A 26,271-nucleotide genomic window follows, 5' to 3' on the forward strand; every position below is an offset into this window, starting at 1 on the left:
GTCTGGAAGTGAGAATGTAAAGTGAATTAATTGAAGACACTCAATCAGGAGTACAGTGTTGCTTTTGACTGTCTAATTGTCTTGAGTTTGTGGTTTGCAATATTCTGTTTGGAATTCAGGTGCCTCCTGTTATTTATGAAGCCTGTTTCCTCATGTCAAAGTAGTATGGTTTTTCTCTTAAAACTACATATCTTAAGATCTGTATTTTTGAGAAGGTTTACTTCACCTGATTTTAAACATGGATATGAGGTTTTATGGTGTAGATTATCTCAAATTACTGAATTGTTCTCAGTCATCACTTCTTAGCAATATCAAGTGCCAAAATATTTGGATTTGGGATAGATGACATAGTTAATATGGTTTCTATTTCTGAAATTTATTTTAGTCAATTGAAGCCATTTATAGGGAGTGGCAGAAGAGGAATGAATTGCCTCTTCCTAAGAAAAATGACACTTCTAACTGCTACCCCTGCCAGTCTTGAAAAGGAACTTTTGTGGTTAATGTTTCTCACTTATAATGTCATGTATTTTTAAATATGTTTCATGCTAAAGTGTGACCTCTGTCATAGAAATTTCTGCTTTGGGAATTTTTTGGAAGTACCTTGACTGCAAGTTAGAAGGTGAGCTGGAGGGAGGAGTGTTAATAGTTGCATGGACCCTATCTGATCTTAGAAGTGCATGCTGTAAATACTAGGTACTTAGATGCTTATTGGCTACTGTAGTTCTGGTCTCCAGCAAGTCCCCTGCTGTTCTCCAATTAATTGTTTTACTTGGTAGCCAGTAAGTAGGTTTTTATTTCAATGTCCACTTTCATATTACTTATTCATCTTGAAAGGTAACATTACCTTAATGTTCTTCCATACACTGGATATACTTAAAATTGGGTTTATTAAAGGGTTAAAAGAGAAGTGTAGGAACTACATTATGTAGCAAAGTATTTTCTAAGATTTATCTTCTTACATAAATATTCCTAAGCACATTGTTTAATTAAAATGTTTAATTTTGCATCATGTGTTCCATCATTATATGTTTAGAAATTGGAAAAAAACATAGCCCTTTATCTGAACAAAGGATTCAGAAATGTCTTACATTCCAGTTGTATTTGTGTTCTATGATGTTTATTAACAGCTTCCTACAGATTTAGCTGCTTAAAGCAACACACATTTATTTCTCTTTCTATGGGTCAAGGATCTAGGCATAGCAAAGCTGAGTCCTCTGCAAGACTCCATTTGAAATGTTGGCTAGGATTGCATTATCTGGAGATTCAGATGGGGAAGAATCTGTCTTCAGATGGCCTCCAATTGTTTGGCAGAATTGTCTTGTAGTTGGGTTCTTGGAAGCTTGCTTCTTCAAAGCCAGCAAAGTAGAGAGAGTAGGAAGATGGGCTAGTACTATATCTATGTCATCAGTATACCAGGCCTTTATTGCAGGTTTCATTGGTTAAAAGCAAACTATGAGTCTGGTTCACACTCAAGGAATGGGGGTTTTGCAAAGGTTTAAACACCAGAAAGTAGGAATCCAAAATAGTTTCTTTAAAGTGTGTGCCACACTGATTAATAGACTTAGATAGTACAGTAAACATGTAACTGCCTTAACTTTTTAAAAAGCTCATTTTTTAAAAACTTTTTAAAAAGTTGCAATAATGCGTATAGTAAGTACAATATTAGTAAACATGAATGAGCTTCTTTTAGGGGCTGGGAATTTTAGGTTTCATGGGAATAAACATGAAAGGCTTCTTCCTGCTCTTGCTCAATGTTCCCTTGGGTTTTAGAGGACCTTTTTGATTATACAATGTTATAAGTTCTGTAATAGGACTTTTAACAAAACATTTAGTGAAGGATCTCTAGCCAGGGTAGTCAAAGAATTTTTCACAGAGAAAGGTAACATTTCAACTGTTTGAAGGATTTAAAATTTTTATGGAGGAGAGGGACTATGGACTAAAGAAAAAATCCACAAAAGACTGGGACTTCGATAGGGTATACTGAAAAGTTGACCACATCTGGACTGTTGGGTGTGTGGAGGAATGATGAACACATGAATCTAGAGAATAGAAATTTGGGCTGATCATTGAAAAATTCTACAGTGCTCCATTTATTTTATTTCATCAAGTTTGAAAGCAAGGTAGTTTAATTAGGCCAGGGGGTACCATTGTGCATGGATAATAATCTTCTGTAGTGGTGGAGTGTTAGTTTTTGAACTGTACACAACCCTGATCCAGATTGTTTTTTAGGCAGAGAATGTGGTAGCAGGAAAGTAAGCTAGAAAATTTGGAATGTAATTGGTGGGCTAGGCACCTTAGTGCATACCTGTAATTCTAGCTACTTGGGAAGCTAAGACAGGATTACAAGTTTGAGGCCAGCATGTGCAATTTAGGCAGACCCTGTCTGAAAAATAAATAAAAAGGCCTGGGGATATAACTCAATGGTCGAGCCATTGGATTCAATCCCTAGTACTGCCAAAATAAAGGAAAAAAAGAAAATTTGTGGAAGATGCCTAAGTTGAAATTATTGTCAAGGGAGGAGAAAAATTGGATTTGATCTAGATTTATAAGGTAGAAATGATAGAATTGAGAATCTAGGTGCATAGTGACACCTTTAAGCAATATTAAAGATGGGAAGAACAGTTTTCAGAAGTAATGAGTTCTTCTAGGTGTGTTAAATTTGGGTGGCTATTGGATTTCCATCTGGTTAGAAGCATCCTTTTAGAAGTTGAAAATGATTCTTTAACTTGGGACTTTACAAAAAAATTGAGAAATCACCAATTTGAGGATTATAAGTGGATCTAAAAAGTGGGTGATTACTAAGGGATGAATATAAAGCTTGTTTTTAAGGGTATAGGCTAATATTTAAAAACCTTAGTATGGTATCTCAGAATTTGTTCAACTTTATGTCTACTTTTTTCCCCCATTAAGTTGTGAATGTTCATAAAAACAATTAGCATGGGTGGTAAAGTAGCCTTCATTAATGCAGTGAGGTTGGGAAGTTGAATGAGACCAAAAAAATATAGTAGTTAGTGCAGGTTATTTCCAGAGAAAATGTATGGAATTATGTCATGTATCTGAGTCTGGAAGTGAGAATGTAAAGTGAATTAATTGGAGACAAGCAACCAGGAGTATAGTGGATAGGATCTGAGGTGCAAGGATTTTATGATTTTTTTTGTGTGCATTATAATTATACATAATGGTAAAATTTGTAAATATGTATATTTTCCCCCTGATACTATGGATTGAAAGCACTGAACTACATCCTCAGTCCTTTTTATTTTTTATTTTGAAACAGTCTTTCACCAAGTTGTCAAATTGCTGAGACAGACCTAGGAGTAAGGATTTTAAGAGACAGAGGAAGAGGCCATGATTAGAATTGAATTACAAGGAAAAAAAGTCACTTAACTTTTTAAATCATAAAGATTATAATACAGTACATATTTAGTAGAAAACAATCAAATACAGAAAAGCATGTAGAAGATGTTGCGATTACTTGTAATCATATCACCAAAAATAACCAGAATAAAACATTGATGTCTATTTTCTTCATTATACACATCTGGAATACAAAAACTTGGGACATTCTATACAATATTTTGATTTTGAACCTTTTTGATTTTTCTAATATAAGATTTTAAATTCTACAGATTTTGAAGTGTTTTTACTAACATTTAGTGGAAAATGTCTTCTGATTTCCCTTGTGATTTCTTGGATCCATGGACAATTTTTTGATAGCATGTTTTTTTTACCCCATCAGTTTTTAACATAACATTTTTTACAGCACAATTTTTTTTTTTTTTTGATACTGGGGACTGAACTCAGGGCCACTAGATCATTGAACCACATCCTCAGCCGTATTTTGTATTTTATTTAGAGACACAGTCTCACTGAGTTGCTTAGGACCTCACTAAGTTGCAGAGGCTGGCTTTGAACTTCCTCCTGTCTCAGCTTCCTGAGTATCTGGGATTACAGGCCTGTGCCATTGTGCCACTTTTATTGTTGATTTCTGTTTCATTAATTCAACTTCTTATCTCTTTTTTTCCTATTTTGTAAAATTAATTTTGTTCATTCTCTCAGCTTCTTAATTTATTTTTCACTTATATTTTTAAATGATTAAAACATTTAAAGCTATGATTACCTCTCAGTGTAATAAGTCACTTTTCATAGCTTTGAATGCTATGTGTTTTCATATGTATCATATACATTTTCTTTTAAAAACAACTGTGAGGAATAAATATTAACTACATGTTTTGATATTTTCATTTGGGAGTTATTTTAAAGTGTAGCTTTAACATTTTTAATACCCTGTTATTATTTCTAGTGTTAACTGAAAGTGTTGTTTTGTGATCATAGAATCTATGAGTTTTAAATGATGGAAACAGCTTAAAAAAACAAGTGAAAAATAATATATTGTTCTCTAATTATTGGAAAGTATCCTAGGGTTGTGCACAGAATTGAAGGAACAGGTGCAAAGAACCAAGACCACTGGAACCAAAATGTAGCAATTGTGTGTGTGTGTGTGTGTGTGTGTATACACCCATGCACATAATTTGTGCAGATGCCCTAATCTCATTTTGCTTTTCCCTACTTTATCCTATTCTGTTGAATATAGGCCTTTTAAGCTGATGACCTGCAGGCTCATCTTTACTTCTAACCCTTTGTGATTTTGGAGGCTTAAAAAAGAGGGGATTATTTCTATCTCTATCAGAAGGACTCTGATTAGCTCATGGTCAGGAGGACCATGTACTTTACTCTCATGCCCTATTTCCTTCCCAGTTTCTCAGATTTTGCAAAAAGAATCTAAGCTTTTAGTTTTTGTTATTTTTAAAAATGTGTTTTCTAACAAAATTCTCCTGTGAATATTTGAATTAAGCTTTACAGCACGTTTACTGTGCCATATATGTGGTAAAAACTTTGTACATATTGAATATTTTCAAAAATATATTTAATAATATTGTGTATTTATGTTAATCTTTTAAAAATGTGGTTGGATTTGTGTGTTCTCCTTATACAGGGGCTGTGCTAATCTTCCCTGTATCATTCCAATTTTAATGTGTGCTGCCTAAGCAAGCACTTTATATGTTCTTAAACAAGGTTGTTGATCACCAAAATTATTGTCATATTTAAATCACTTGAAAAACATTGCTTCTGAAAGAAGCAGTGTGACTATGTCTTTGTGTTAATATATGTAAAAGGAATTTTTGAACCAGAGAAAATAAGTATAATGTGGGTTATACAAGTGGGAACAATCATAAAATTGCCTTAGGAATAAAATTATGCTGTTTAGAGCCTTTTTTTTAAAAAAAAATAACCATTTGGATTTGCTACAAAGTTTTCTTAGATTATTTCAAATTTGTTTTGTGGCTGGTTGGAGATGGCTAAGATGATTGGTAAGAAGATAAGGCAGGTCAGACTTTTTGTTAAGTATGTACTGCTGCTTCAGGACAGAATCTGAAGGCTTAGCTTTTAAAATTTATTTTTTATTTTTTAAGTTGAAGCCAGGGTCTTCCACATGCTGGGCAAGCACACTACCCATCCCAGATTCAGCCTCTTTATAATTGTTGTATGATATGGCGCATCTTTAATAAAGCAATTAATCTCTGCTGCCGCCTTTGCATCTTCTAGTCTGAGAGGTCCGAGGTCTTGATTTGTTTTTCCTCAGATCCGTATCACAGTATTTCTTCAAAACACTTCCAATAGCCAGGAGTGATGACACATGCCTGTAATCCCAGTGACTCTAGGCTGAGGCAGGAGGATCCCAAGTTCAAAGCCATCCTCAGCAATTTAGCAAGGTCCTAAGTAACTCGGCAAGACTCTTAACTCAAAAAATAAGGGGTGAAGGGTTGGGGCTATAGCTCAGTGGCAGAGTGCTTACCTAGCATGCATGGGGCACTAGGTTCGATCTTCAACACCACGAAAAATAAAATAAAGGCATTCTGTCCATCTACAACTACAAAAAACTAAAAATAAAAAATAAGAAGTGGGGTTGCAGCACAGTGGTTGAGTGCCCCTGGGTTCAATCCCTGCTAACAACAAGGTGAGCACCTTCAAGGCTTAATTCCTTTATAACTCCCCTTGTCCACTCTTGCTCCATCTGACCATATATACAGCATTTTTAAGGATTGTTGTTTATTTCTTTAAAATCAAACGACAACTAATGTCTTCATAAATATTGAACTAATACCATTGCTTTTATGTAGTAATTCATAGATGAGGAAAGTGATTTCACAAGAACTATCGCCTTTGAGTCTCATAAAAAGCAAGGAGGATAGATAAATTTCCTTAAATTATTTGGAGATGTTGGTCTACTTAACAGTTATAGTATTTAAATGTTATTTATTCTGTATACATTATTATTCTCTAGAACATATCGAACTTTCTTTTAGTAATTCAGAGTTCACATTAGCTGCTTTTCTTTTCCTGTTCAATCTTTGTGTTTTAAAATTTTTGCTTAGTTTCTTGAAAGATTATTTAGTTTTACAGCCCTCCCTTGGTAATGTAAATCTTAGTTTGTTCATATACATTAGATCCTCTCTGAATTTCATCTTGATAAAGTCTCTTCTGGGGCCTTCTGGCCTGCCCATTCTGAATTGGTCCAGGAGAATCCATTTCCCTTTTCTGATCAATCTTCTAATACTTTGATGTTGTGTCTTTTCTTTCTTGATATTCTCCATTGTTTTTGGGCAGAACATAATCTCCTATGTCCCACTGAGAAACAATGTATGTAAGGTAAAAGTTTTTTTTGAGACTTCAGAGTCAAAACATATTTATCCCCTCCCTCCCTCAGGGTGGGGAGATTGAACCTAAGGCCTCACACATACTAAGCAAGTGTTCTATCATTCAGCTTACACCCTTGACCCTTTTATTTTGAGACAGTGTCTTAGAGAATTGCCCAGGCTGGCCTTAAATTTGTGACCCTCCTGCCTCAGCCTCCTACTTACCTGGGATTATAGGCATGTGCCTAGCCTGCCTTCACTCTTGATTACTGCTTTAGCTTGACATTGAGTTCTAGGTTGGAAATTATTTTCTCTTAGATTTTAGATGTGTTGTTGAGTATATGGTTGTCATTCTGGTTGTTGATTCTTTGTATGACCACCCCCCCATCCCAAACTTTTAGGCTCTTTTCCTTGGGTTATAAATTTTTGTTATTATGGATCTTGGAAGGAATGTGTTATTATTAAAGCATATTTGTAAGGCTCTTTTAGTCTGTTAAATTTTGTCCTTCATTTTGGGCAGTTTCAAAAAATTATTTCTGTGTGTTCCACCATATTTTCGTCTCATTTAGATTTTGAATACCTAGAATGATTCTCTGCTGAATCTTTTCTTGATTTTTTTTTTTAAGTCTCTGGTTTTTTGTTTTTCTTTTTTGGAAGGTTTTTTTCTTCCATTGTTATAATACTTAAGTTGGTTTTTGTTTCTATAATTTTTACCTTTTGATTTTAATGTTTTTTATTTTTATGAATTTTCTTTTTGTGAGTTTTTTTCATACATTTATTTTTTCCCACTTTTTTTATCGGCACATTATAGTTGTACATAATGGTTTGTTGTTAACATATTTGGACATACACACAATATAACAATGTAATTTGGCCAGTGTCACTCCCCAGCACTTCCCCCCTCATTCAGTATCTCCTACTCATTGGTGTCTTTTTTCTACTGATCTCCCTTTGAGTTTTCATGAGGTCCTGGAACCCACTCCTCACTTTTCTTTTTCCTTTTTCCTCTCTAGCTTTTGCATATGACAGAAAATTTATGACCATTGACCCTCTGAGTTTGGTTTATTTCACTTTTAACATAATGTTCTCACTATGCATCTGCTTTTCTGTAAATAACAATTTCATTTTTCTTTATGCATAAAACTCCATTTTGTACATACACAATTTTTTTGTTGTTGTTGTTGATCCTTTATTTGGTTCCTTAGTTTGGCTATTGTGAATTGTGCTGCTATATAAACATGGGTATGCATGTATCACTATGGTGTGATAAATAATTCTTTCTGTCATATGGTGTTGCCATGGCTAATTATTTGAGGCACTCCATACTGATTTCCATAGTGGTTGTAATAATTTATAGTCCCACCAAGAGTGTTAACAGTTTTCCTTTTTCTCTACGTTTTCTCCAAGATTTATGATTTGTATCCTTGAAGACTGGCATTCTGACAGGTATGAAGTGAAATTTCATTTTAGTTTTGATTTGCATTTCTGTAATTGTTAATGATGTTGAACTTTTTTTTATACATGTGTTGGCCATTTGTATTTCTTCTTTTGGGAAGTGACTGTTTAATTCATTTGTCCATTTATTAATTGGATTTTTTTGGTTTTTCTTGGTTCAAAGTCTTTCAGGTTTTTTATATATTCTAGATATTAATCTATTGTCAGAGAGTAGCAAAGATTTTTCTCCCATTCTGTAGGTTCTTTCTTCACATTTCTTAGTTTCCTTTGCTGGGCAGAAGTTTTTTAATTTGATGCTGCCTCATTTATTTACTCTTGGCATTATTTCCTGAGCTTTAGGGGGTCCATACATTACATTTTTGTTTTGTGATAACAACATCTTTTTCTGAGACTATTATGTGTATTTTTGCATGTTTGTTTATATATGTTCATATATGTATGTTTACTTATGTGTATATTTTTTCCCTTCCTAATTGCTTACTTTCTTCCCAGTTATTTTTCTCTTGGCTTAAGTTTTTTGTTTTCTTTAAGTGTTTGGTGATATTTGGCTGATTACTGGTACATTAAAGTGGGGTACTTAAAAATTGATTGGAAGCTCTCTCTGTATGTAGAATCATCTGTCTGGTCTCTTTTCTTAAGAATATTAAATTAATTGCCTTTTCTCTTAGGCTTGGTCATATTTTCCAGTTATGATTTTTCTTACATGAAAGACTCCCCACCTCCCCAGCTGGGGACCTAGGGCCTAGTACATGCTAGGCAGGTGCTCTACCTCTGAACTACAATTGTAACCTTTTTTCTGGTTTTCATTATTGAGTTGTTAAATCCTTTATATATTATGGACACAAAAATCTTTTTCCAGAAATATGAATTATGAATATTGCCTTCTATGTGTTGCCTGATGGTGTACTTTTTTATTAGCATGTTTTTAGTATTGAGGAAATTTAATTAATTTATTTTTAAATATTTGAAGTTGTAGATGGACTCAAAATAACTTTATTTTTTTTATGTGGTGCTGGAGATCAAACCCAGTGCCTCACATGTATTAGGCGAGTGCTCTACCACTGAGCCACAATCTCAGCCCTAATTTATTTTCATAGTTAGTTTTTTTTGGGTTTTGTTTTTGATTTGCTGTACTGGGGGTTGTACTCAGGATACTTTACTGCTGAGATATATATATATATAAATAAATAAATAAATAAATAAATAAATATATATATATATATATATATATATATATATATATATATGTTTTATTTAGGGACAGGGTCTCTTAAGTTTTCAAGGCTGATCTTAAACTTGTGATCCTTCTGCTGTAGCCTCTTGAGTTCCTTGGAATTCAGACATGTGCTACTGTGTCTAGGTCAAGACATAATTTTTTTGGGGGGGGCGGGGTTCTAAGAGTAGAGTGAAAGTATTTGGAGTCTCAGCATTCAACATGATACTTTTGTTTAATCTCCATCCTATGGTCTCAAATATCAACATAGTACCTCTGCCTTCAGTTATTGACATTGTCACCAAGTGTGGAAACTTTCCCCCTCCAAATTGCAAATCTCCAGTCTAATGCCAGGGTTGCCTACCTTCTAGAAGCCAGGGAGGACAGCTGGAAGAGCTAAAGCTTCTCACACAGACCAGCAGGTGAAAATTTCTTTTCAGGCCCGCCTTCACTCCTGCTTCTGGGGATGTTTTGTGCTGGCCAGTTCTTGTCCCTGGTGCAAATCAAGTTGCCTTTCTGTCTTCCTGGTTCAGCAATGATAGTGATCACTCATACATTTTCTTTCCAAAGTCTAATGATAATTGCTTTTATTTTTATTTTTTAATAGTCTGTCCTTTAATAACCTTATTCCCCTTAAAATTTACATTTTTATTATTTTAATAAGATGTTTAGACTGAACAGAGGCTGCTGAATACGTTCAGCCAATCATTTTTAGTTGGAAATCCTCTTTTTTTCTTTTTAATGTAGAAGAGATTAAAAATCACTACAAATTTCAGTTAGTTCAGATAAATGGAAGTCACTTTTTAGTTCTCCCCTTTAGTGATCCCATTTTCTCCTTAATGTAACTATTATCATTTTTGTATACATACTTCCTGACTTTTTAACACACTTACATACTTAGAGTACATAGGAAAAAAGTTTAATTTTTTTATTTGTAATTTTGTGATGGAGATGGAAGTTGTTAATTGGTAAGAATACAGCCATATGATAGTCTTCTAAAACCTTTTTCTGTTTAATGTGTTTAGGGGATTTTTCCTATGAGGGAACATATAAATGCAACTCTTCTTTTTAATTATTGTGTACTTAAAATCCAATAGTATACATGTACCATAGTTTATTTAACTATTGTATTATTTAGGATATTTCTGTTTTTCCAGTTTTGTAGAAACATTCATATTCAAATATTCATAATCATTGTTATATGTCTTTATACCCACGTACAGACTTTAATAGGATGGATACTATTCTGAATTAGTGTCAGACTAAAGTTTAAGGGTACCATCCCAAGAAGTCTGTTTTTATTTCATATGCCAAAAACACTTTGGGGCAGTCTCCAAGCCACCTGCATGGCTACACACCTGGCTACCAGTTTTAGGGGTTCATGACTCCTCTGGTTTAATAATTTACTACAGTGGCTTACAGAGCTCAGGAACAAACTGTACTCATAGTTAATGTTTTTATTATAAAGGATATAGATGAGGATCAATCAAATGAAGAGGGACTATAATGCAAGTTTTAGGGGGAATTCTAAACAGAGTTTATTTTCCTTATGGAGTCAGGCTATGGTTTTCTCCTGGGCATATCTGTGCTCCTCCAAGCCTAGATATCCAGACTTTTTTATTTTTCATTTGGATTTTATTATATAGGCATGATAATTGAAAATTTGGGGAGGGGGAAGAAAAGAAGTTCAGTAGATTAAACAAATGGGAATGAAGGGGAGAGGAGATAGGAAAAAGAAAGTGGAATGAATCTGACATAATTTTCTTGTGTACATATATGAATATATCACGGTGAATTCCAGCATTCTATACATCCACAAGGATGAGACCCTAATTAGAATAAGATATATTCCATGCTTGTGTAATTATATTAAACTGAATTCTACTGTCATGTATAACTACAAAGAACTAATAAATAAATACAAATCCCCTTGGATATAGACAGACACACATACATAGAAAAGAAAGAAAGAAAAATTTGCTAATCTTTGTGTAGATTGGGCTGGCTCAAAGTTCCAACTCTCCTATTACATAGCTTTTTTTTTTTTTTTTTTTTTTTTTGGTGACTAGCTTTCATTCTGAATCATGTCTTTAGCAGTAAGACAGATGTCATACAAAGGACTCAATGAGTAATGCCAGGTACTTGGGAAAGTTCATGTGTTCTAAAGTTTTGTGCCAGAAACCTGGAAGAAAGACCAGAAAAATCATTATATAGCAGATAACTAGAATTAGAGATTTTTAGTCCAGTGGAATGCATACTTCAATTTTTTTTAGAGAGAGAATTTTTTTATATTTATTTTTTAGTTTTCAGTGGACACATCTTTATTTTATTTTTTTTAATTTTTATGTGGTGCTGAGGATCGAACCCAGCACCCCGTGCATACTAGGCGAGCGCGCTACTGCTAGAGCCACATCCCCAGCCCCAATACTTTAATTTTTAATAGATATTGAACCCTTCTCCCCAAATGTGTATATTTTTGCTTTGTACTTTTTAGTTATACATGACAATAGAAAGTATTTTGACGTATTGCATATACATGGAGCATAATTTCCAATTTTTGTGGTTGTACGTGATGTGGAATTACACTGTTCGTATATTTAGTTATGAACATAAGAAAGCTATGACTGATTCAGTCTATTGTCTTTCGTATTTCCATCCCCCTTCTCTATCCTTCACTCCCCTTTTTCTAATCCAGTGAACACCCCCTCCTTCCCGTCCCCCGGGTTTATTGTGAGTTAACATGAGAACCTATGATCTTTGGTTTTTTGGAATTGGCTTATTTCACTTAGTATTATAGTCTTCAGTTACATCCATTTATCAGCAAATCCTGTAATTTCATTCTTTTTTTATGGCTGAGTAATATGCCATTGTATATATGTACCATATTTTCTTTATCTGTTAATCTGTTGAAGAGTACCTAGGTAGGTTCCATAGCTTAGCTATTGTGAATTGAGCTGCTATAAACATTGATGGGCATACTTCATTCTATACCAGTAGTATAATTTCCTATAACTTTGCTATTATTAGGTGGTATCCTTTTATATTAGATATAATTCTACTTACTTTACTCTTTGGCTTGATACTTTTAATATTTATATCTCCTGATTGCTGTCAAAATGGGCATTTCTTCCATGTGTTTAATTACCTTTTCATGGCTTTTCCCATTTTTCACTTGAGTTCATTTATTTTGTATTGATTTGTAATTCGTTATGTAATCTGTATACACAATAGTTTTGGGTGTTTATGCATTTTAAATATTTCCTTTGTGTCATTGACTTATAAAACTGATTTTTTACATATAAGATTTGTGTCAATTTTAATGGTACAGGGTTACAAATTTAAATCAAAATGGTATATATAAGTCTTCTACATCCTACAAATGAAGAAGAAAAAACTTTATTACCAAATATATTTGATTGATTTTTTTTTTCCTTTGGTACCAGGAATTGAATCTAGGGGTTGCTTAACTACCGAGCAACATCTCTCACCCTTTTTCGTATTTTATTTAGAGTCAGGGTCTTGCTGAGTCGCTTAGAGCTTTGCTAAGTTGCGGATGCTGATCTTGAACTCAAGAGTCCACCTACCTCAGCCTTGGTTTGAATTTCATAGAGACTGTCTCTTTTTTATTTTTTGGAATATTTGTGAAGAGTAGGAAGAAGGTATTTATTATGATAGTAAAATGTGAGAAGTCAAAGGTAATAGATAACCTAAAAAACATTTTGTGGATGGTATTTATTTAGATAATCCTGTTTTATAATTTAGAATTAATAGCACTGCAAGTGACATACTTGTATCAATATTGGTTTCCCCTCATAACAATTTCTTATACATAGTATCTGTATGCTTTTTAGAAAGTTTTTACAGATTGCTATCTGGTGTGTTTTATATGGAATATAGAAATATGTAGTAGACTTTGGTTACCATCTAAAATGTAACCAACAATTTGTAAAAGATTTTCTAGAAATTAAAAGGCTGAATTTTTTTTTGATAGAAAGCTTTCAAAAATACACAGTAGGAATAGTTTCAATACAGTTGGAGCTTTGTTTCTAGAACTCTTTGAGTTGTATTTGGTGTTGAATATATTTTAATATGCCAGTATGGATGTTATCTTGATCAATATGATCTTGTATAATAATATGACTAGTTCACATCTATAGATATTTTATCATAAAAGCATATTGACATACTCTTCAGCTAATACTTAGCAAGAGACAGAAAACATAATTTTACAAATGAGAAAATTAAGGCTTTGAGATACTAAGACATTTGACTTTTAGGTGATAACTCATAATGACTGAATTAGTGCTTTTTTAATTTCACCATGAATATTAGTTTTCTACCAATAGTCTTAACAAATTACCACAAATGTAGGGGCTTCAAACTGCACAACTTTTATTATCTTATAGTTCTAGAAATTAGAAGGCTCAGTGAGTCTTGCTGGGTTAAATCAAGATATTGGTAAGCTGCTTGTGGAGATTTGGGCGAGAGTCTGTTTCCTTAATCTTTTTTAGTTTTTAGAAGCCACCTGCATGGCCCCATCCTCTGTCCTCATAGCCAGCAGCACTGGGCTGTTTATTTATACTGCCATCTCTCTGTTTTGACTCTTCTGCAAGAGTCTTCCACGTTTTCAGGACCCCTGTGATTACATTGGGTTTACCCAGATAATCCAGGGTAACCTATTTTCAGATCATCTGATTAAGACAACTAGTTCCATCTGCAGCCTCTATTCCCTTTTGTCAAGTAACCTAACTTAGTTCTGAGAAGTAGGATATATAGACATCATTGGGAGGCCTATGATGAAGCTTGACGCATACAACAAAATTTTGTGTTTTATGTTAATTTTTCTAGAGGAATAATCCTTGGTTTTCATCAGATTCTCAAAGAGGATCTATTAACCTAAATTGATGAAGAGCCATTAATCTTGGAATTCTTTTCATGTCTAAGTACTTATTTGAGGAGAGATAGTACTCTGATTTTTTTAATAGTTCTTTTGTATTTATGTAACAAATTTTTAAGTCGTGCTAAATGGTGATAGTAGTGGATATAACAGACATGAGCTATATTTTCATGGAGCTTCATAATTGTCACTTTCATCTTGTAATCTTTTTTGTTTTTAACTATTTCAGGCCCCCCCCCCCCATCCAGTTTTCTCTGATTTTCTCCTTGGGCATTGATCTGTTTATAGGAAGGAAGCAGCTACTTTTTTCCTTTTTTAAAATTGAGGATTAATTCATATACGGTGAAATGCATAGATCCAAAGTATAGAATTTGAAGAGGTTTAACAAATACATAAACTTTACAACCAACTAAGACATTATCAAAACAGAGAATACTTTCATGATCCCAAAAAAGTTCATTCATTCTTTTTCCTAGTCATAACCCTATACTTCCAAGAGGCTGTTAATATTACCTATTTCTGTTACCATAGACTAGTTTTACCTATTGTTGAACTTCATATAAATGGAGCCATATAGCATGTACTCTTTTATGTCAAGAGTTCAAGGTTTGACTAAGTGTAAAATAAGTACATTTTGAGGAGGCGGGCAGTCATGGGGAAGTTTCTTGCTATTCCCATTTCTTGTGCTCTGTTCACTTCACCCCACCCCTTTACCAGTTTATGTATGATAATAACACTGTACTCTAATTTGTGGACACTAAAACTAAGACTGTCCAAAGTGTTTAATGATAATTATTGTAGGCTTAAGTATGTAGATATCACTAATGAGAGAGAACTTAGTTACAATGTAACACAATTTGTTTTGTCCATTCTTTAAATTATCTGATAAGCAAAGTTTTGGGATGTCATTAAATTTTTTTAAAGCTTTATTTTATTCATTTATTTTCTGTGGTGCTGAGGTTTGAACCCATGGCCTCACATGTGTGAGGCAAGTACTCTACCACTGAGCCACAACCCAGCCATGACATTAAATATTTGATAGGAGTCACTGCAGCAAAGTGAGACAGTGGTTGGTTTATTTACAAATTGTAAATCCTTGGGAAAAGGACAAAGTTCAGGGAACTTTGTTTTTAGGATCAGTGTTTCCAAGTGTGGCAGCAACTCTACTTGTCAAGGAATATAGGGAAGTGGTTGAATAAAGATTCATGAGTTGGGTATTTATTTTGATTTAGTCTAAATCTTTTTAAAAATTAGGTTGACTGGCTAGGTATACATGTTTTTTTTCTACCTATGATTTGTGTTGTTTATATATTTAAGCCCAGGAAGTATAAATGAGTCAAAGATTATGTTATGTTTTCTGTACAATTCCAAACAATTGCTGAGGCTAAAAGAAATTTCAGCCTTACATAGGCAGAACCAGAAAATGGAGTTCTTTTGGCCCTGTCACAGTAAAACAGCCTACTGAATGTGACTCCAGGACTCAAAATTGAGAGAGGAGCAGGAATAGGATCTGCTCTTCAGCTCTTCAGCCTTCCTTATCAGATTGCTGGAGTGAGGAAAGCCTTTGGCATCATGGCACCTCAGCCTGGGTTCCTTTACCCTCTGAGGAAAAGAGAATTCTTTAAAAACTAGGAAAGAGTCTTGAGGAAAAGCCATAAAGGCCATCTGGGACATGGTTAGCTGCATTCACTTTTTTAAAAAAAAATTATGGGTGAATCATAATTATATATGAATATGAGATTCATTTTACATATTCATACATGCTCACAATATCACAATATCATTTGGTCACTATTGCTGTACATTCACTTTTGATATATTATGTTTTTGGAAGAGGCCCTGGTATGGTAGCAACAGTTTTATTTTGAAGTCAGTCATACTAGCTTAATTATGTTCATCTCTCATTTTCTTAGACTTCAATTTCCCATATAATGAGGGACTATAGAATAATGAGGCTTTTTTTTGTTTTCCTTAAACAATGTCCACGGCTTGCCTCTGAATATACTAGTGCAAGCAAAATTCCATTAACAAACCGGAATAAGGTGATTAAATGTGTGTTACAAGCAACCTAGAGAAGTTCCTCTTGTAGGCTAGGGCACTAAAGGAAATGATAAAGATACTTATAGAAAGGGACATGCTACTACATGTTCAGAGAAGGTGGTTGTTACACTTTTTTTTTTTTTTCCCCCCAGAGGAGTGGTAAAGTAGTTCTGTCAGGTTTACTCCTTGATATTTGGAAAGCAGTTTTCATTTGTCAGGAGCCCTTAATGGAATTTGAGAAATCTGACAGATTTTCTTCACAGAAAGTTGAGGTCTTTTGGGGACTTAATTTTCTACCATCCATTGATATTATTCTTATTTTAGCTATGTGTCCATATATTTAATGTCTAAAAGACTTAAAAAGATTATGTGTTGCAAGGCTTAGAGGAAAATATTCCTTATCCTACATATGAATATGAGACAATGGACTTTTATAAACAAAAGCAGCACAGGGCTTAGGTAATGTTTTTTTGTGTTAGCCCACTTAAAATTTAGCATCCAGGAAACTTGAAATGTTTTTTTTTAATTCTCATATTTAGTGTTTGTATTTGATTTTTCTTTGTTATTTATTAAGTCAAAATATATTCAGTGTCTGCCACAATAGATTACTTTCTGGTATTGGGAAAGCAAAGATGAAGAAAACCTTGTCCTTCAGAAACAAGCATATAATCTAATAGAGAGCTTAGAAAAGAAATAATAAAATATGTGTTTGAGTTTTGTTACTAAATTAGTGTGTATATGCATGTGTACGTAAGGAAAAAAAGACAATAAGATAATACCCTTTCACAAATGGAGGTCAGATTTATACTCAGGTCTATCTGATTCCAGGTGTGAGCCCTAAAATGTAAGAACAGAATACACTTTGGACAGTATCATTGAAAGGTTATCTTGTAGAACACTGGTCTCATAAGATTCTCCTGAAAGGAAGAGTGCTGTAGCTAGGTTAGTTTGCCACTTGTTACAGAGTTCTTTAATTAAAAACTATCTCATTTTTAATTTTTATTTATTTTCTGGTGCTGTGATTGAACCCAGGGCACTGTACCACAGAGAACACCCTTATCCTTTATTTTTTTATTTTTTATATTGAGACAGGAACTCACTAAGTTGTTCAGGCTGGACTCCAACTTGAAATCCTCTGCCTGAGTTGCCATAATTATAGGCTTGCACTACCTTGGATAACTCATTTTAATTCACTACTTACCAAATTAATTTTACAGTCACTTGACACCCTCTCCTTTTCCCTTAATCCTTTGTTGATGTTTTGTAGCTCTCAGTGGCCATGAGAATCAGAGGGTTGAGAATCAGAATCAGACTCCTAGAGTTTCTAATTCAATAGGTTTGGAATGGGGGCTGAAACTTTGCATTTCTGACAGGTTTCTGGGTGTTGCTGTTTATATGCCTGTGCTTCTTTTGTTTTATGGCTCTAGGTCCCATTTTCTATGAAGTATAAGTTCCTGGAACTCTGGTATCCTCCTAAAAGATTATTTCTTAAAAGTAGGAAAGAATGTGTTTCTCTTGAAGAGATTCCAAGGCAGGTAGGAATTCATTAACTAACTTACTCTGGATAGCATATTTCCCTTCTGTTTTCTTGCTACTCCTGTGAGCTTCAGTTTAGTTGTGTGTAGATGGGCATGATGAAACCTATTTCCAAAAGACTGTAAAAAGGATTAAATGATAAAATATTTGCTTAAGTACTGACTTCAGGGCCTAGCACCTTCCAAGTGCCCACTGCTCTACTAGTTGAACTGTAGTGTGTGGATCAACCATATAACCTTCATTTGGGAGTTCATTTGAAAAGCAGAATCTCAGGTCACACCTTAGAATTACTCAAACAGTCTGCATTTCAGAAATGCCCAGGTGATTTGTATGCACATTACCAGGTGAAAAATACATTTCAAACATGTTGGAAAAAACTACTCAGGGTGAGTGCAGCTTAATGACTTTACTCTCCATTTTATGAACTGGCTACCCAGGGCTGTCTCTTTATTGATATTACCAGTTGGGATATGTATTGTCATCTATTCTAGAGCCCAGAAATACTTTGACAGTGTCTTTCTTGATGTTTCCTGACTATAAAATCATACATGCTATTAAATATTGAAATAATACATAAAATATAATTACCAAAAAATCTATTCCCCAAGGCAAATACCACTTAACAGTTTGGTAATTCTTTAATGTGTGTATATTCAGTGTACACACATACATACACAATTTTGGGGGGGAATTTCTTCACCTTTTTTAATCCCTTACACCCCCACTTGCCAGATAAATTTGATCCTTTGTGATCTATTTACATGGATATAATAATATATGGCCATTGTTTTATAAAAGTGGATTTCTGTTACAGATAACGTGTCAGATCTTGATTTTCTCACTTAAAATATTGTGAAAATCCCTCAAGTACTATACTTGAAATTCTTCAGATTCCTTTTAATGGCTACATGATGCTCCCTAGTAGGAATATTTAATGCATAGTAGCTGTTTTTATAGATGGTCAGTTTTTGCTACTAACAAACAAAACTCCTATTCATAATTTCTTGGCATACTGATGCCATTATTTCTATAGGATAAATTACCAAGAGGGGAAATTCTGGGTTGAAGGACAATTTTGGGGTGATGGGCGTTACCAGGGGTTGAACTTGGGGGCCCTTGGCCCACTGAGACACATCATCCCAGCCCTATTTTGCATTTTATTTAGAGACAGGGTCTTACCAAGTTGCTTGGCACCTTTCTTTTGCTGAGGCTGACTTTGAATTCGTGACCCTCCTGCCTCAGCCTTCTGAGCCACTGGGATTACAGTGGCTTGAAGGACAATTTTAAAAATTACTTGCATTTAAAATACATTTTATACTCAAAAATATATATAGTATGTTATATGAATATCTTAATATAGTGAATCCTCGTGCACCATCATCTATTCTAAGAAATAGAACATTTGTGTTTCAAAGAGCCTCCCTTTGTGTCCTATGTATTGATGCCACCATGATAACCACTGTTTTCCTTATGTTTTTTCATCATTTACCATCCATTTATGTATCCCTACACAGTAAACATCCTCAAACAGTAGGCTTGGTTTTAAATGTTTTAAAATCAATCAATTAATCTAAATATATGAATATTATTTGTATGTTCATCCACATTATTGTTTATATTATTCATTTTCATATTGATGTATTCCATTGAATGAATATATCATAATTTATTTATTTACCATTGATAGAATTTCTGTAGTTTCCTATTTTGCAGTATTACCATAAACAGTGCTGCCAGGAAATTTTATATATGACTCCTGGGGTACATGTGTGCTCTATCTTGGTCAGTGTTCTTTAGTTTTTTTTTTTTAAAGTCCCCCCTCCCCTGCCAAATTAAAAAAAAAGTACCTTTTGCATGTTTTAAAATTGACATCAAATTTTTTTATGATAATACTTGAGTATCACAGAGGATACAGTTTCAGAAAAACTGAAAATACTAATGCTTAAAAATAAGCTCAAGGAGTTGGGGTTATGGCTCAGTGGTAGAGCACTCTCCTAGCACGTGCTGGGTGCTGGGTTCGATCCTTAGTACCATATTAAAATAAATAAATACAATAAAAGTATTGTGTCCAACTACAACTAAAAAAAAAAAACTCACAATGGTCTTAAGGTAACCAGTAGGATATAAAAATAATAGTATTTAAACATAAAATTCCATGTTTCAAATTTTGTTAATTTCTTATTGGCCATTAGGCTATAAAGATCAACATTTACTGCAACTGTTAATAGTTTACAATTAATAAAAATAGCATTGGAATTGTTCAAAATTTAACATGAAAGTAGAATTTTATTGCTTAGCATATTAACGATACGGACTGTGGGATGGGGTGGTTGGTATTTTAGGATTCTTTGATTAAAGTAAATATTAGGTTGGGCTCTGTGGGGCAGGCCTGTTTTCCCCAGCGGCTCTGGAAGCTGAATCAGGAGAACTGTGATTTCCAAGTCAGCCTCAGAAATTTAGCATGGCCCTAAGCAACTCTAAATAAAATATAAAAAAGGATTGGTGGTGTGGCTCAGAAGTTAAGCCCCACTGGGTTCAATCCTTTATACCCCCCCCCCCCCCAAAAAAAAGTACGTTAGCCTCTTCCTTTGGTGCCAGATAAGCTTTATATCACTGTAACAGTGGTGTATCAAAATAAGATTTGGAATGGGTATGACTTTCTTTTATAAAATGAGAGAGGGCCAAATTTTTCCTTAAGTCAGTGTTAGGAAAAGGGAAGTTAGTTATTTTTGGTGTTTTTAAAATTGATGCCTTGGAAAGTCTTTGGGTCCCTTCAGATGTAAGAGCTCTTCAATATAAGAGGAATTGCTGGGGTAGATAGGTCTTCACTTTTTTGGCTGCAAGTACCAAACTGTTTCTTGAAGTGATTTATGTCAGTTTCCATTCCCATTAGCAGTGACTAAATATCTAGTTATTCCATATCCTCATTACCTTTTACCTTTGTCAGGTTTCCTAATTTTTGTTGAGTTTAATGGGAAGGAACTGGTATTTCTCTGTGATAATTATTTTCTTTTCCATGTTGCCTATTTATTGGCCATAAATATTTCCTCTGTTCATGTGTCTGCCTTTTGCTTATTTTTCTTTTGAGTTACTTTTCTAAGTGATTCATTAAATTTCTTCATATATTCTGTATTCTTTTTATTAGTTATGTAAGTTCTATGTCTTCTTTGAGTTTTATGCTTTTTTAAATTTTTATAAGAAAAAATATACATAGAGAAAATAGTATTGTAAGCCCTTATCAAGCTTATCCAACATTCATCAAGATTTTCGCCTTAACTTATATCATCTATCTCTACTCCCCACAATTTTCCTGAAGAATTTTAAATCAAGTCCGAGACATTTCCTTTCCAATGGAAACTTTTGATGGGCATATTTAATGTTGTACTTTTCACTCTGACTACTTTTTTAGAGTCTTCCTTTCTCCAAGGTATTAAAGGTATTCTTCAGTAACTATAATGAAAGCATTGTAGTTTTTCTTTTTGCCTTAAAACTTTAATCTTTTTGGAATTGATTTTTAAATATGATATAAGATAGGAGTCCAGTCTTATTTTAAAATTTTCTATATTGATACCCATTCGATTTAACACCATTTATGAACCTCCAATCTACAGTGCCATCCTTATCATAAATCTCTCCCCTAACCCTCCAAACTGAGGCACTTGAATCATTCTGCATCAGTGGTCCTGACATGGTTTCATATCACCTATGAACTTGTTATACAGATTATTGGACCCACCCTGGATCTACTAAAATAAACACTTAAGGGTTAGGGGCTACAACAGTCTGTATTTTAATAGCAGTTCCATGTGATTCTGATATCAGTTTAGTGGCTTTAGACCACTTAGGAGTTTTTAATTCAGTCTACAGAAGCAGCAGTCTATTTGTAGTTCCAGATTCCAGAGGTGATTTTTCTAACCCTTCCCCAACCAGTGTCAACCTTGAATGAATTTTTCTTGAATTTGCTTAGGAGATGGTGGTAAGGATAGGAGGGTTATTTGTGGTTTATACTAACAGCTCTCAGCCCTTTCTGGGCATTCTAGTTTACGGCAAGAGCCTACTTTTAATTATTAATTTGTGTTTCCAACCTCTTATTTTCTGGTTTAGAAATTTGATAACTTTTTTTGTGACTGATTTTTAGTATTTTTTTTTTAACATTGAATTTTGAGTTGTTTTTATTTGGACTGTAGGTCCAAGTACCTATTCCTCTGTTTTCCTGGGAAAAGCATTTACCATTATTAAATTCATAGATTTGCCAAATTGCTTTCCAGGGAAATGCAAACTAAAGTAGTAATATAATAGCTCTTTATGCTTGTCAGATTGGCAAAAGGATAAAGTAATAATATACCATTGTAAGTGATATGGGTTATAAATAATATTGGTGTAAATGTAAATTGTTCTGGTTTTAGGAAACTACAAAAGTGCTTGTCAGGCAAAAACTATCATGCTGTTGAGGGAATAGGTGGAGGGAAGTATATTTGTAGCAAATGCAACTGGCCATTTGCTTTCATTTTCCAGTAATAGGACTGGGAATACTTGAGGGGATATTACCAGTTTATTATGTTTAGGGCCTGGGTTTGGGTCTTATTTGAACAGCAGGGATCAATGGGCTTAGGGGCGATTTATAGAAGATTAGGAGAAATCATTGAGAGATCTGATTGAAGAAAACATGATGACTTTCTTTTTGTAAATCCATCAAAAAAAAAAACAATAGGAAAATAAAGGAAGTAAACAAAGGACTGGGATGAATTAAAAGGGAGCTTTATGGCAGTGATGTGCTAGAACCAGATCTTCCTGGAATTGATAAATTTTGGGGACTTTAGCAAAGCAGATGTTAAATAAAACCATAATTTAAGTTTTATAAAATTATACTTAAATAACATTAAAACAAAGGTAATAAATACCTAAAACCCATCACATCCTATGTTATTACATTTTACTATTATAGGTTAAATTTCCCTTATTTGAAATGATTGGAAGGAGAAGTTTTGCAAATATTTTTAAATTTTTGGAGTATTTTCATATACATAATGAGATATCTTGGGGTAGAATCTGAGTCTAAATATTGTTACACCTAGCCTTAAGGTAACATCATACAGTATTTTAGTATACCTGCATTTTGACTGTGACCTGTCTTATGAGGTTAGGTGTGGAATTTCCATTTGTGGTATCATGGTCAGCATTTAAAAAGTTGGATTTGGGAGAATTTTTGGAGTTTGGGATTAGTAATGTTCAACCTGTATCTGTGTTCTTGAAATTGATATATATAGTTTCTGTGTGGCAGGAGCACTGTATAACAATTTGCTGCTGCACATCTTTTCCCAAATCAGATGTGGTAGAGATTATTTATTTATATTTTGAAAATCAAAAGTACTGCAAATCAGGATTGTCACCCCCCTCCCCCCATAAGAGTAGTTATTAAACATCTGCCAGAATACTGCTTGGTACAACATTTTGCTGTTTAAGTATTGATTCTTTCATCACTGGCAATATACTGACTTTATGAAGTTTTGGGCATTCCAATACCATGTAAAGCTTTAATTGTTCTTAGGAAAATGGGAAATAATACTAGTTTTTCTCAGATGTTTTAAAAGATTACAAGATGATATGCCTTGTTTTACTTAGCTTTTACTTTGGATAGTATTTTTGATATTTGTTTTTCTAAAGTCTATTAATATTTTAAAAATTGATTAAAGGAATCCTTAAAGTCTTTATAACAAATAACCACCCACAGTTTCTTTCTTATAAGCCATTAGTTTTATTTCTTGAATTCATCGTAGCAAGAGGAAATTTGCTTTTTAATTTATTTTAAACAGACATGTTTTACATATGTGTGATTTATCTTTCATGGCAGTGTTATAGAATTCATAGGAAGATCAATTAGTGGCAAGAAACATTTCTTTAGCATTTTTTACTTTGGGCTAGAATTGAATTTTTTAAAATAATATTGATCTTTAATTTTTCATTTAAAATTGTCAGTATATTATTTAGTCTTATACTCTATTTATTTATGTTCTTATACTCTAGAAAATCAGTAGAATTGGGATTTTTTTTCATACCACTGGTGTTTCTTGTTATATTATTTGTTCCTACTTGTTTAGTTTTTTGGATCTATAGTTGGGTCTTTGTGATTTGGCCAAATCATTTAAACTCTGTAAGTCTCTCTTTCCTTAATATTAAAATGATGATAATAATAGTACCTACCTCTAAAAGTGGTTTTGAAAATGAGATGAAATAATGTGGCAGTTTGCAAAATGTTTGGCTCATAGTAAAGTGTTCTTCAAATGTAAACTAAAATCCTTATTAAAATAATTTTTTTATGAAAGCTAGTAGTAAGCAAAGGATTACATAAAATACTTAAAATAATAATAAAAGCTATTAAATTAGGAAGAGTAAAGTTCAATCTTTTATGGTATCTGAGGTATGTATGAGTGAGGTACATTAAATATTACTATCTTTCATTTTTTTCAGGATATTGGTTAGGTATCAAGCACACCAGAAAGTAAAAAACAAAAAACAAACAAACAAACAAAAAACCCACTTATTATACTCCTTGAAGTCCTAAACATTTACTTAAGTTTATGCTTAACAGCTATTTTATTTTATATGAGTAAATATGATTTTCCTTAAATACTGGGTAGTTTAGTTGCTTAATCAAATGGAATTTAGGTAATAAAGAGTTCTTGATTCCCGTAGCAATTTTAGTTGTACATGTCATGTTTAAAGTTAGAAGCCTTCTCAACCTTCCCAGGTCCGCTGTTTGAAAAAGCAATTATGTAGTTCTGTGTTCATATAATAAGCAGAGCAGGAATAAGAGGCAAACGGGACATTGATAACCCACCTCTCAATACTACTAGAAAGTTGGCTGCCAAACCTGGTATTTTGTATTATTTGCTGTTGTATTCTAGGTGCCTAGTTTGATATTGTATTGCCACTTTTTATCTTTAGTATTGATTGGGTTTTCCCTCTTTTTTCTACTCTGCTACCTCTATTCCTCTGGAACCAGTAGTTTAATGGTAAGTATTTAAATAAGATTTACAAAGTTTTTGACCTAGTGAGGATTTTTTTACCCTCACCTATATTGGTGAAAACTTTGTAGACTTCAGATGGTCTCTGTGGTTTCTGGGGTTTTCATTGTTGCCTTGTTTGTGTGTAGACTGATAAAACTTTAGTTTTAAGGTACTCCTGTCCCTGCATGCTGTGTCAACTGGCATCCATTGTTTGTGTGTTTCATAGTGATGTTTTTCTTGGAGCTTGCACCCTCCTTTTCTCCTCCTGCTGTTTTTGTTTTTGTTTTGGGGAGGGCAGTTGGAGTGGGAAGTAGAGTAGTCTCACACCTGCACTACTTTTATTTTTACTACAGAATTTGGAATCTTTTCAAAGTTTGCCAGTTAGATCTCTCTAAGATGTTTTTCTATATTAAAGCATAATTACTAGTGTTTTTTTGAGCAGAATTAAAATTGAGTCAAAGTCCATTAAATTATATGCTTTTTTTTTAGAATCTGTTGATTCTTAATCTGCTAAGTTTTCTATCAAATTCTGTATTGCATTATATCTCCTTTTAAAATCAGGATATTAGAAGCTTTTAAAGTATTTTTAAAAGGTAGAACTATTTTTTAGGATTTATCATTACTGTTGCCTCAAAACTCTGTATTTTAATTTAACGAAATTTGCATTTAGCAGCATGCTTAATATTTCATTCTTTAAACTTCTTAGATTATGAAATATAATTTAAAAGAAATCAATTGAAAGAATCCAGCTGTATTTACAGTACTAAAATTTAAAGAGTGAACTTTGGGAAGCCACTCTGATAGAATTCTATTGGAAATAAGTTGTCTCTAAATTTTTGTGTGTGAGAATTATGCAAAAGAAAAATGCATAAAACAGACAGAATATAGTTAAAAATGAATACTAATGCAGCTATCACCTGCGTATAGAAGTAGAACATTGTCAGTACTCCCCAAACCCTCCCCTGTGTCTTCCTGATTTCTGAGTAGTCATAACCTTTATTTTTATGTGAATAGTTTCTTTGCTTTTCTTTGTTTTATTTTTTATGTATGCATTTCTAAAAGAATATGTTTAGTTTTGCCAACTTGATATAAATGGAATCATTTTTATTTTGGGTCTTCTTTTCTCACAATATTATGTTTGTAAAATTCATTGATATTGTATATATATAGCTGTTTTCATTGAGCTTATAGTATAGAGTCTATACTGTTATCTTTTATGAATATACCAGAATTTATTTGAACATTCCCTTATTGGGTATTTGTTTCCGTTTTGCTATTAAGAATACTGCTGCTGGGGTGAATATTTGATTTAACATGTATTCTGGTGCACATGAGCCACAGATTTCTTTAGGATAGTATTTCTTAAAATAATGTGCTTCTCCACTAGCAACATAATTGTTGTCACCTAGGTGAGCTTGTTAGAAG

At 33.4% G+C, this 26,271-nt stretch overlaps 1 protein-coding gene and 1 pseudogene across 3 annotated transcripts in view; one reads left to right on the forward strand and one right to left on the reverse strand.

The window, feature by feature from the left end:
- The window catches only part of Znrf2 (zinc and ring finger 2), a 90,173-nt gene that overhangs the window by 3,748 nt on the left and 60,154 nt on the right, over window positions 1-26,271 (forward strand). The gene's annotated exons all lie outside the window — the stretch shown is intronic.
- LOC143383961 (U6 spliceosomal RNA) lies at window positions 4,960-5,054 on the reverse strand (annotated as a pseudogene).

The sequence above is a fragment of the Callospermophilus lateralis genome, chromosome 1 (genome assembly GCF_048772815.1).
Source record: "Callospermophilus lateralis isolate mCalLat2 chromosome 1, mCalLat2.hap1, whole genome shotgun sequence".
Taxonomy (NCBI): domain Eukaryota; kingdom Metazoa; phylum Chordata; class Mammalia; order Rodentia; family Sciuridae; genus Callospermophilus; species Callospermophilus lateralis.